The sequence below is a fragment of the Humulus lupulus genome, chromosome 2, assembly GCF_963169125.1.
Source record: "Humulus lupulus chromosome 2, drHumLupu1.1, whole genome shotgun sequence".
NCBI classification, from domain to species: Eukaryota; Viridiplantae; Streptophyta; class Magnoliopsida; order Rosales; family Cannabaceae; genus Humulus; species Humulus lupulus.
Window position 1 is genome coordinate 208,954,153 of NC_084794.1, and position 11,597 is coordinate 208,965,749.

Sequence of the window (11,597 nt, forward strand, 5' to 3'; positions counted from 1 at the left end):
CTCACTATCTGGCACGAAGAAGTCTGGCCCTAGATTTGGAGTATACGTAAAATTGTCGTCCCCGTCAAACAAGTGACAGGGAATTGGCAAGCTATTTAAAAGCAAAATAACAATACCATTTTCATCTGAGGATTCATCCAGGTCTATGACAGACTCTGTTGCCTTTTGTTTCCCCTTGCCTTGGGGCGCAGAAGGCCTCTCTGCTGAAGGGACGCTAATGGGTTCCCTGATCGTAACCCCCGTTGGCCTCCTTCGGGGAGGAGACGTCGGGGGTTGCTGCTCGGGATCCCCCTCGGCCGTGGCGTCTGCTACCACAGGTTCTCTTGTTTCATGGCGAGGAGCCAGGAGGCCAGATAGCCTCAGATTTTCATCAGTGACCAGGGACTTGACGCTTTTTTCTGCGTCTACCATCCTGGCCAGTGCGTTGGACCTCAACACCATGTCTGGTGTTGGGTTCGAACGTAACCATGGACCTGAAAGGCATAGTCTACTTTAGAAAGGTTCAGGAGAATCTATTAAGGAAAAGTAGCGACCAGTGAAAAAAGCATTTACCTCCTCGAGCGAAGGCCAGGTTGTTCGTAGTCATGTCCGGCGTGAGGAAATACTCCCTACTGTACTACCCCACGTTGGAAATATGGGTAGTGTCACTCAGGAAAGTTCGGCTAGTTTCCTAGTGACAGAGATGGAAGAAGCCCATTCCATATTGTTGGGGGTTGGACTTAACGTCGAAGAGGAAATTGACCTCATGAGGGGTAGGTTCTGGCCATTTTTTAAGTTTATACAGGATATAGAGTGCGGCCAGCATTCTATATCCATTTGGAGTAATTTGAAAAGGGGCGACACCAAAATAATTGGCCACCCCCTGATAGAAAGGATGTAGAGGGAGGATAGCCCCCGCCTCTATGTGATATCTGGACCAAGCGCTATAGGCACCCCCGGGAAGGTTAGCTCTTTGGTCAGCAGCCGGGATTGTGAGATTGACTCCTGTAAGAGGATACTTCCTGCGATAATTGGCAAGCATCCGAGGAATCACTTGGCTGGTGGGGGAGAGATACCACTCGACATCAGGAAGGTTTTGATGCCGAGGGCAGGCCCTGACTTGGATACGAGGGTCTGGGGCGGAATTTTCTCGACCACTGGTTGAGGTAACCCTAGCCTGTAAATCAGGCTGGGCAGGAGAGTTTGGAATGTTTTCGGAGTCAGGTCTTTTTCTTTCCTAAGGACTTAGAGCGGGCCATTTGAGGTGGTGATGGAAGAGGTCTAGAAGAAGATCGTGAAAATGGAATCTCGTGAACTCGGTCGATCGGTTGTTCTTGGCCTTCGAGCAGCTGGGCAAGAAGATCGTTGTCGATGGGCCGCTCACCTCCCCACAAATCTGGCATTAAAGTCTGCAAACAGAAGAATGGGGAGGTGAGGATGAAGAATTTTGAAAGTTTTTTAGAATAACGATGGTTGAGTATAAAAGTTAAGCTTTTATACAGCAGCATTCTAACAAAAAACTAAATTTTTTCACACGAACAGTTTGAGAAACAGATCAAAAGTGAAAGTAAATTTTTTTTTTAAAAGCTTTTTCAACTCCTTTCCGGGTGGGAAAAACCTGGTTTTTTAGCTAGCATAAAAATCAAATTTTTACTTCGGTTTTACGTCCTAAAGTCATGATCTTAACTATCAAACTAACTCATAACTCCCTAGTAACAGAGAAATATTGCACAACATTCAGTATCAATTATTAAACCCCCTATTGACATGCATTTCAGCCTAGAAACGAATGAACCCAACAGTCGGTCTACAGAAGCATGCACGGCAAAAATATAAAGCGTAAAATTCCAGAAACTTACCAAGATGAAGATTGTGGAGATTTGAGAAATTTTTCGAGCGTAAAGGCGCTCACAGACTGAATCTTGAAACGCCGAAGGATAGTCTTCAAAGGAAAACAGGGGCTCTGGTGTTAGGGTTTCTTGAAAGAGTGATGGCTTGCGTAAAAAGAAAAAGGAGACTTCAAAGAGGCTATATATATATTTTTGTCCGTAAGCATTAAAAGGAAGTAATCATCAGCTTCCCCTTTTTCGAAGCATGGGGAAGGGTGATAGCCGTCGAAAGGTTACTTGGGAAACGAAAAGTCGTGATTAGACAAGGGTAGGTTGCTTTTTCCAAGATTGCACGAAGTGTTCTGACAGGTATGGTGGGGTAACCGAAAGGTCGTTTCCTCAAAAGTTTATTTATTTCTCGTAATAAATAAACTTGGGGGGCAAATGTTATCAAAAAAATAGGCACGAATGACGTGGCAAGTGATTTCTGGACACGTGGCTGACACCTGGCGAAGTTCTGCTAGGGTATCGACCAGTGGAGATATTGTAAACAAAAGGCAGTCGAAATTTACCTGCGACCAGCATGGTCGCAGGTTCCGCGTGTCTCATGATACTTTTATAAAGATCTTAGTCAATCCCGAGATTGACTCCCATGATTTCCTGAGTGTCCGATTATTTAGGAAAGAATATCTGTAACAGATTAATGTAATCCCCCTTAAATAGAGAAAGATAGCTCAATGAAGGGACTTTTTTGGCCTTCGAATTATTCGAGAATAGAGTGATTCTATTTGATATATTGTATTGTTCTTCAGAGGTTGGTGAAACTCATTGAACCTTAGTTCTTTGATCACTCCTTTGAATCCTATATCAATAACAATTCGAGTGGACATAGGTTATTACCAGATTCTGGGGCCGAACCACTATAAACTCTTGTGTTCTTTATTATTTCGTCATCATATTCTTTCCAACATGTTTGTCCGCATCAAGAAAATTTGACTCCGTGTTAGTTGGCCAAATTTAGGGTCAACACATGGTTTTTTTTTTAGATTTAAGAAAGGTAACCGAATTTTTTTTAATTTATTTATTTTATCAATAAATTTAAATTAATATTATATTTTGGTTGTTTCATTAAATTCTCAAAATTTATTTAGTTTTTAAGAAAAATTAATTAAATTTTTTAATATCTTCCAATCATAAAATTAGAAAGTTTAATCTTATCAAATTTGTACTTAATTTTAATTTTTTAAAATTCATTTAATTAAAAAATTATGGTAATTGTATTAAATTGCATAAATTATTATTGTTATTTTTTTTTTGTTTTTTAAAATAAAAAGGCCAACCGTTCGTGTACATGCACAAAAAATTTAGTTTTCGTTGAGGGTAATTAATCTATGGTTAGTTTCATTTTTTAGGGAATCTTGGATTGAAATTTTGATATTCATATAATATCATAGAGTCTCGGATAGTTGTACAATATATTTTCAGTTGATGCAATTGAGAATTTAGAAGGGGATCCGATCCCGAAAAATTATTACTAGATAACATTGCACTAAGCAGACCTAATTATGACATAATGAACCGTTCCAACGTACACTAGTAAACCAATACTACCGCTAGGGTCTCATAGAGTTGTCATTTTGAGTAAGATAGAGTAGTGAATTTAGAAGGGGATCCGATCCCGAAAAATACTACTAGATAACATTGCACTAAGATATAGTAGTGAATTTAGAAGGGGATTCGATCCTGAAAAATTATTACTAGATAACATTGCACTAAGATATAGTAGTGAATTTAGAATGGCATCCGATCCCAAAAAATTATGACTAGATAACATTGCACTAAGCAGACCTAATTATGACATAATGAACCGTTCCAACGTACACTAGTAAACCAATACTACCGCTAGGGTCTCATAGAGTTGTCATTTTGAGTAAGATAGAGTAGTGAATTTAGAAGGGGATCCGATCCTGAAAAATACTACTAGATAACATTGCACTAGGATATAGTAGTGAATTTAGAAGGGGATTCGATCCTGAAAAATTATTACTAGATAACATTGCACTAAGATATAGTAGTGAATTTAGAATGGCATCCGATCCCAAAAAATTATGACTAGATAACATTGCACTAAGCAGACCTAATTATGACATAATGAACCGTTCCAACGTACACTAGTAAACAAATACTACCACTAGGGTCTCATATAGTTGTCATTCTAAGTAAGATAGAGTAGTGAATTTAGAAGGGGATCCAATCCCGAAAAAATATTACTAGAAAACATTGCACTAAGATATAGTAGTGAATTTAGAAGGGCATCCGATCCCGAAAAATTATTACTAGATACCATTGCACTAAGCAGACCTAATTATGACATAATGAATCGTTCCAACGTACACTAGTAAACCAATACTACTGCTAGGGTCTCATATAGTTGTCATGCTGAGTAAGATAGAGTAGTGAATTTAGAAGGGGATCCGATCCCAAAAAATACTACTAGATAACATTGCATTAAGATATAGTAGTGAATTTAGAAGGGGATCCGAACCTGAAAAATTATTACTAGATAACATTGCACTAAGCAGACCTAATTATGACATAATGAACCGTTCCAACGTACACTAGTAAACCAATACTATCGCTAGGGTCTCATATAGTTGTCATTCTGAGTAAGATAGAGTAGTGAATTTAGAAGGGGATCCGATCCCGAAAAATACTACTAGATAACATTGCATTAAGATATAGTAGTGAATTTAGAAGGGGATCCGATCCTGAAAAATTATTACTAGATAACATTGCACTAAGATATAGTAGTGAATTTAGAATGGCATCCGATCCCAAAAAATTATGACTAGATAACATTGCACTAAGCAGACCTAATTATGACATAATGAACCGTTCCAACGTACACTAGTAAACAAATACTACCGCTAGGGTCTCATATAGTTGTCATTCTAAGTAAGATAGAGTAGTGAATTTAGAAGGGGATCCAATCCCGAAAAAATATTACTAGAAAACATTGCACTAAGATATAGTAGTGAATTTAGAAGGGCATCCGATCCCGAAAAATTATTACTAGATACCATTGCACTAAGCAGACCTAATTATGACATAATGAATCGTTCCAACGTACACTAGTAAACCAATACTACTGCTAGGGTCTCATATAGTTGTCATGCTGAGTAAGATAGAGTAGTGAATTTAGAAGGGGATCCGATCCCAAAAAATACTACTAGATAACATTGCACTAAGATATAGTAGTGAATTTAGAAGGGGATCCGAACCTGAAAAATTATTACTAGATAACATTGCACTAAGCAGACCTAATTATGACATAATGAACCGTTCCAACGTACACTAGTAAACCAATACTATCGCTAGGGTCTCATATAGTTGTCATTCTGAGTAAGATAGAGTAGTGAATTTAGAAGGGGATCCGATCCCGAAAAATACTACTAGATAACATTGCATTAAGATATAGTAGTGAATTTAGAAGGGGATCCGATCCTGAAAATTTATTACTAGATAACATTGCACTAAGCAGACCTAATTATGACATAATGAACCGTTCCAACGTACACTAGTAAACCAATGCTACCGCTAGGGTCTCATATAGTTGTCATGCTGAGTAAGATAGAGTAGTGAATTTAGAAGGGGATCCGATCCTGAAAAATACTACTAGATAACATTGCACTAAGATATAGTAGTGAATTTAGAAGGGTACATAAAAAATAATTAATTAGTTGTGATTTCCAATACAAGATTTAAATAATAAAATCTCAAATTTGAAATAATAATTTTGAAATTAAAATTTAATACATTAAAGAAATTAAAAAAATATATTTTAATTAGTTCATTGGAAATTACATATACTTGCACCAAATAATATTTAAAATGCTACATTGGAAATTAAACAAACTTATTTCGATCAACAATATAAAAATACAAAAGTAAACCAAATTACTACTCCACATCTCCCTATTTATTGATTACATTGCTACTATCAATGATATCTTGATTATGGTCTTCAGATATTTGAGATGCTTCACATAGTTGCTGTACAAAACAATAAATAAATAAATAAAATTAGATAAACATATACCAACCAGATAATGTTTCATACTATAAAATTATGAAATTAATTAAGATATACCAACCAGACGACGACGAAGTTGATGGATAATATTATTTGAACCATTTAACCTATCTCTAGATTCAAGGATCTTTGTAACCAAAATATTTTGCAAACCAACAACCATTGTGAGCAAAGTATTTACTTTTGCCACCCCAACCTGTAAAAAATAAACTAATATAAAATTTCAAAAATAATTAAAATAATAATACATACACATTTTACATGGTCTGGAATTTGAAGGTTCCCTTTGTTTACATCTGATGGTATATTAATGGTCATTGCATCACCATCTTCATCAGGTATGACAAAACTCCATGGTGGGATAGGAATATCACAGTCTACCTCATCTACACATACATGGTTTTCGTATTCCTAATTTTGAAATAGAAAAAATATTTTAGAAAAATATAATCGAAGTGTTCTAACATAAACATAAAATGAGATCTCAATCATAGACACATATATAGATACGAAGATATTACCTTACCAAAAGAACAATTAGACTCACTATGAAGACAACGCCGAGTTCTACTTTCGAACATTGAAGAGGACGACTCCAAACTTTTCATAGGAGATCTATACCGACGAGCGCGATCTAAAAGAAATTTTGACCTGATTCGATTAAGAGACAATGAGTTATCATAAAAAATTTGTCTCTTCTTTCCAACCCTTCCTTCTAAATCCTTAGATCTACTTCTTTTATTCTTCATCCCCTTCCCTTCTACTCCCATGCGTTTTCTCTCTCTCCCCCTCTATTTTTTCCCCACACGTTTTTTTTTTCTTCTTTCTCTCCTTCACATGCTCACAAAATCATGGTGCAATTCTGATTTTTTTATGTTTATTTTTTTACTTTGAATGTAGAAGAAGAAGAAGAAGAAGAAGAAGAAGAATAGAGAGTTTAAGAAATGAGCGTGCATTTATTATGAAACCCTAATTTTTAAATTTTAAATTAATTCAAAACTTGAAAAGAGAGCTTACCTCTTATTGGTTGGAATCACCATTCCTAATGAAAAAAAAAGCCAATTTCGAAATTAATGCAAAAAAAAAAAAAGAATCTATGCCAAAAAAAAAAGAATCTTGACTTGTTGGTAACTTGATGTACCAAGTCACCTACATGCCATGTCAGCATATTTGCACATTTATCTAGGTACCCATGTGTGGGTAATACCCATTGAGAACTTTTCCTATTAAGTAAATATCAGAAAATTCTCAAGTTCATCTATGTGGTCTCAATCTCATATTGGTATGAGAGGATCAAAATTGAGATAATGAACTTAAATAGTTCGCAGTAAAATAAAGTTATGGAATCTTTAGATTAATTACTGCTAGTATGGTCCACTAGTATTATGAATACATGTGACCTAGATCTGGGTTACTAGTGTAGTAGGACACTTTAGTTGAGGTACTTTGCATGCTGAGAGTATGTAGAACTGGACCAGATGTGATTTAATTATACTTGTTTAAATATCATTTTGTAGTATTATAAAACACATCAACTGATGATCATATACAAACTGATCTTAATCCTGAAGTTACCACGAACTCCTATATATGTCACTTGATCCTTTGATTCATGCGTTATGGTTTGTCAGAATGATCAGGCTAAGAACTATTGTTTTGGGGACTCAATGATGTATATGGCTAGGGACATAGCTTAACAGATATGGAATTTATACCTTCTTATAGAATGAGTGATTATTCCCTATTGGGTTGGCTTTTGCAACTGAAAAGGTTATAGACATCAAATTCATAATCAGATTATGAATTAACCTTCACTAGTAAAGTCAATGGTACACTAGGAATCAATATATAATTAACGGGGTAAAACAATAATTTTATTCCCATTTAATTATGAATCATCAATAGATGATTAATTTGTATGTAATTATTATATCAATGGACACTTTATGGTTACAATAAAGTACTCAGTAAATATGTCTTTAATTCTCAAGAGTTCAGTCTCATATTTATAGTGGAATAATCATGAGATTAATAATATGATTATTGAATCAAAGAGTTTTGATTAATAATATTTTATTCATTGGAGCTTGAAATTATTGGTTCATAGGTCCCCGGGGCGGCTCTATCAACACTAATCAAGGTAAGAGTTGATACAAGGGTTAAACTATGAATGAGCTATTTGAGAGAATATTTATTCTTTGGGATAAATGTGCAATTATGTGATAATTGAAGTTGCAAAATTTATTATTGCATTCATGCAATTTTGAAATTGTATAAAAATAAAAGAAATTGATTTTAATCAAATATTTTATTTAAGTGTGAATAAATAAATATGGATAGTCAAAATTGGTTTTGATTATTATATTCATTTAATTAATAATAAGATGATAATGGAAATTCAAATTTTGAATTTTGAATTTTGAATTTTGAAATTTAAGATGTTATCTTTTCCTTAAAAATATGATACCTTATTTAAATATCTAATTATTAATTAATTAAAATAAAAACACATGAAAAAAATTAAAATCCCATTTTCAAAGATAGGCCACACGCATAGGGCTTGGATTGCTATATGCGTGTGGTACATCTGATATTATTAGATATCGGTTTTTTATTTTTATTTTTAATTAATTAATTAAACATTTTAAAATGGGTTTGAAAATGGAATGTTAGATTTTTGTCTATTATTATTATTATTATAAAAGATGATTGATTTTCTTTCTTATTATTATTATTATGGTAATAATGCCTATATATTCTATATGATAGAAAAATAGAAACAACAAGTCTGATCAAGTTTTTACAGAGAAGAAAAACTATCATCTTTTTCACAAAAAAAAAACCTATTCTCTCTAGCCTATAATCAAAAGTCTCATATGTTGAGAATACTTTTGATTCATAGAATTGATCATTGGTCTCTATGGCCCACCCACATCTTGAGGTGTAGAGAACGTCTTGGAAGATCTAGGTGTGTGTACTCAAGCAAGGATAGGAAGATCGAAATACATACGAGAAGATTAAATGATTCTTGATAGGCTACAAGAGATAAATCGTTTCGTATTCTTTTTCATATACATATTATATATATTGATTAACATATTGCATATTAAAGGATCCTCATATAAAGTTGTTTATATGAAATTTTTGTTGTATACCATTACCGCAAACTTCTGCTGCGCACTAGGAACCGTCTCTTTACCTATACTACGTATTAGTTCTAACTCAATTCACTCTAATAACTCTAGTGAGTCCTTAATCTAGAAAGATATTCTTCATGTACCTAATGTTATTAAAAACTTGTTGAGTATCTCTCAATTAACTAAAGATAATAATGTCACACTTAAGTTTGATTCTGTTTGTTGTCTTATTATGAACAAGACAACGAAGCGAGTCCTTCTTCGCATTACACTCAATAACGGTCTATACTGAATCCGTGTGACATCACCAAGTTCTTCTGAGTCTACTGTTAAAGATTCCACCTCTATCAAGCCTTCAAAGTCATCCACACCTCCTGTTTCAGTTTCCACGTGTATTTTTTCTGTTTTCAATTGTACAACAACTAGTAATCCAATTTAGAATAAAGCTAATATTGTTTCTGTATGGCATAGTAGGCTTGGCCACCCTTCCAAGCCTATTCTAGCAAAGGTCATATCCATTGTTAGTCTGTCAAATGTACTAATGTTGAGTTTTGTAATGCTAGTCATTATGGCAAATTGCATCAATTCAATTTCAAAAGATTAATAAACACCTCTAAGGCACCTTTTGATTTGGTACATTCAGATGTGTGGGGTCCTTCATTTTATACCTCACTTGAGGGATTCAAGTATTATGTTAGCTTTGTTGATGATTTCACCAAATTCACTTGTGTTTTTCCAATGCTTATGTTGAATGGACATTTGAGACTAAAATCAAAAGTGTTCAAACTGATTTAGGTGGTGAATATAAACCCTTGTATACACTTTTTCAGTCCCTAGGCAATACTAGACATCATTCATGTCCCCACACTCATCAACAACAAGGTCGTGTTGAGAGAAAACATAAACATGTTGTTGATGTTGGCCTTGCTCTTCTAGCACAAACCAACATGCCTCTGGAATTTTAGTGTGAGGCATTTGTATCTGCTGCATATCTCATCAATAGGTTGCCTACTCCTAGTCTCAATTTCATCTCACCATTTGAGAAGTTGTTTAATCATTCTCCTGATTGCAACCTTCTTAAAGTCTTCGGATTCTCATGTTTTCCATTACTTCTGCCTTATTGGAAACACAGTTTCTTTCAGGTCTTCCAAGTGCATTTTTATCAGATATAGTCCTCATCACAAAGGGTATTGTTGCCTTCATCCTAGTGGTCGGGTCTATGTTGCTCATAGTGTCACATTCAATGAAATTGAGTTTACTTATCCTATTCTATTCAAATCATTTTCCTCTGCGTTAAGTTCAACTTCACAAGTCTTCCTTGATGCAAATACATATCATGTTCCTAGTGCATCTTATTCTTTGAGTCCCTCATCTACTATAACTCCACGAATCTCCTCACCAGTTCATGTGCATTCACCTTCTTCCATTCCCTCAAGGTCTGCGTCTTCACCTCTTACTCATGTCTCTTCTGAATCACTTGAGTCCATTTTAGTACCAGTGTCAATATCCTCATCTCATAATGTCGTACAAACTGACTCCATTCCTTTGGTCCCAATATCTAAGTTACCCATTGATCTTCTTATACTTTCTGTCCCACAAAATAGTCACCCCATGGTTACTCACTCCAAAGTGGGCACTTTCAAACCAAAAGCTCATCTTGCAAACGTTGTCACTAAGTTAGAACTTGTTGACCCTCAAATTGGTCAACGACACGGAGTCAGATAAACAATATAAAATGAGATGAAAATAAGAAGAAATTCAAATGGAAAAGTAAACGACACAAATGATTTACAGTGGTTCGGCCCCAATTGGATGGTAATGACCTACGTCCATTCAGTGCTCTTATTGGTGTAGAGTCCCAATACTGTGATCAATGAGCTAGGGTTCACGAGTTTCACAAGCCTTGGGAGAATTACAATTTCGGTGAATAATCGCACTATAATTTTCTCTCAGGATTCAAAGATAAAAAAAATCCCCTCCCTTGAGCCTTTTGATTCGTATTTATAAGCTCAAGAAGGTTACATGGGACAATGGGCCTTAATTACAATTAAGACTTGCGTAACTAGGTAATAATAGAAATTACAATCAATGTATAGTTACAGAATTGCATAAATAAAGGAAACAAATGAATGTATGCGACCAGGCTAGTCGTCTGTAAGTATGATGCTTGATACACCAATAATTTTCTGGTCGATGGCCGAGCAGGATACACTCACTAAAAGCCGTCATGTGCCTACCACGTGTGAATCAATCCTGCCACGTCATCAAGGGCCATTTTTAAGTAAACATTTGCCCCCCAAGTTTATTTTACTGCGACCAGCATAAAGTAAACTTAATCAACAGACCTTTCGTATGTCTTGTCAGATCTGTCAGAGCCGTCCATGCCTTCTCGAAAAAGGCAACCAATCATATCTTTGTAGTTTCCCAAAAAGTGGTTTGATGGCTATTACGCTTTTCCATGCCTCAAAAAATCACCCCTCATGATTACCTCAGTAACCGTGCTTCGACCAATATAAATAACTCCTCAAATTTTCTTTTTTCCTTTTACTTTCTATCTTT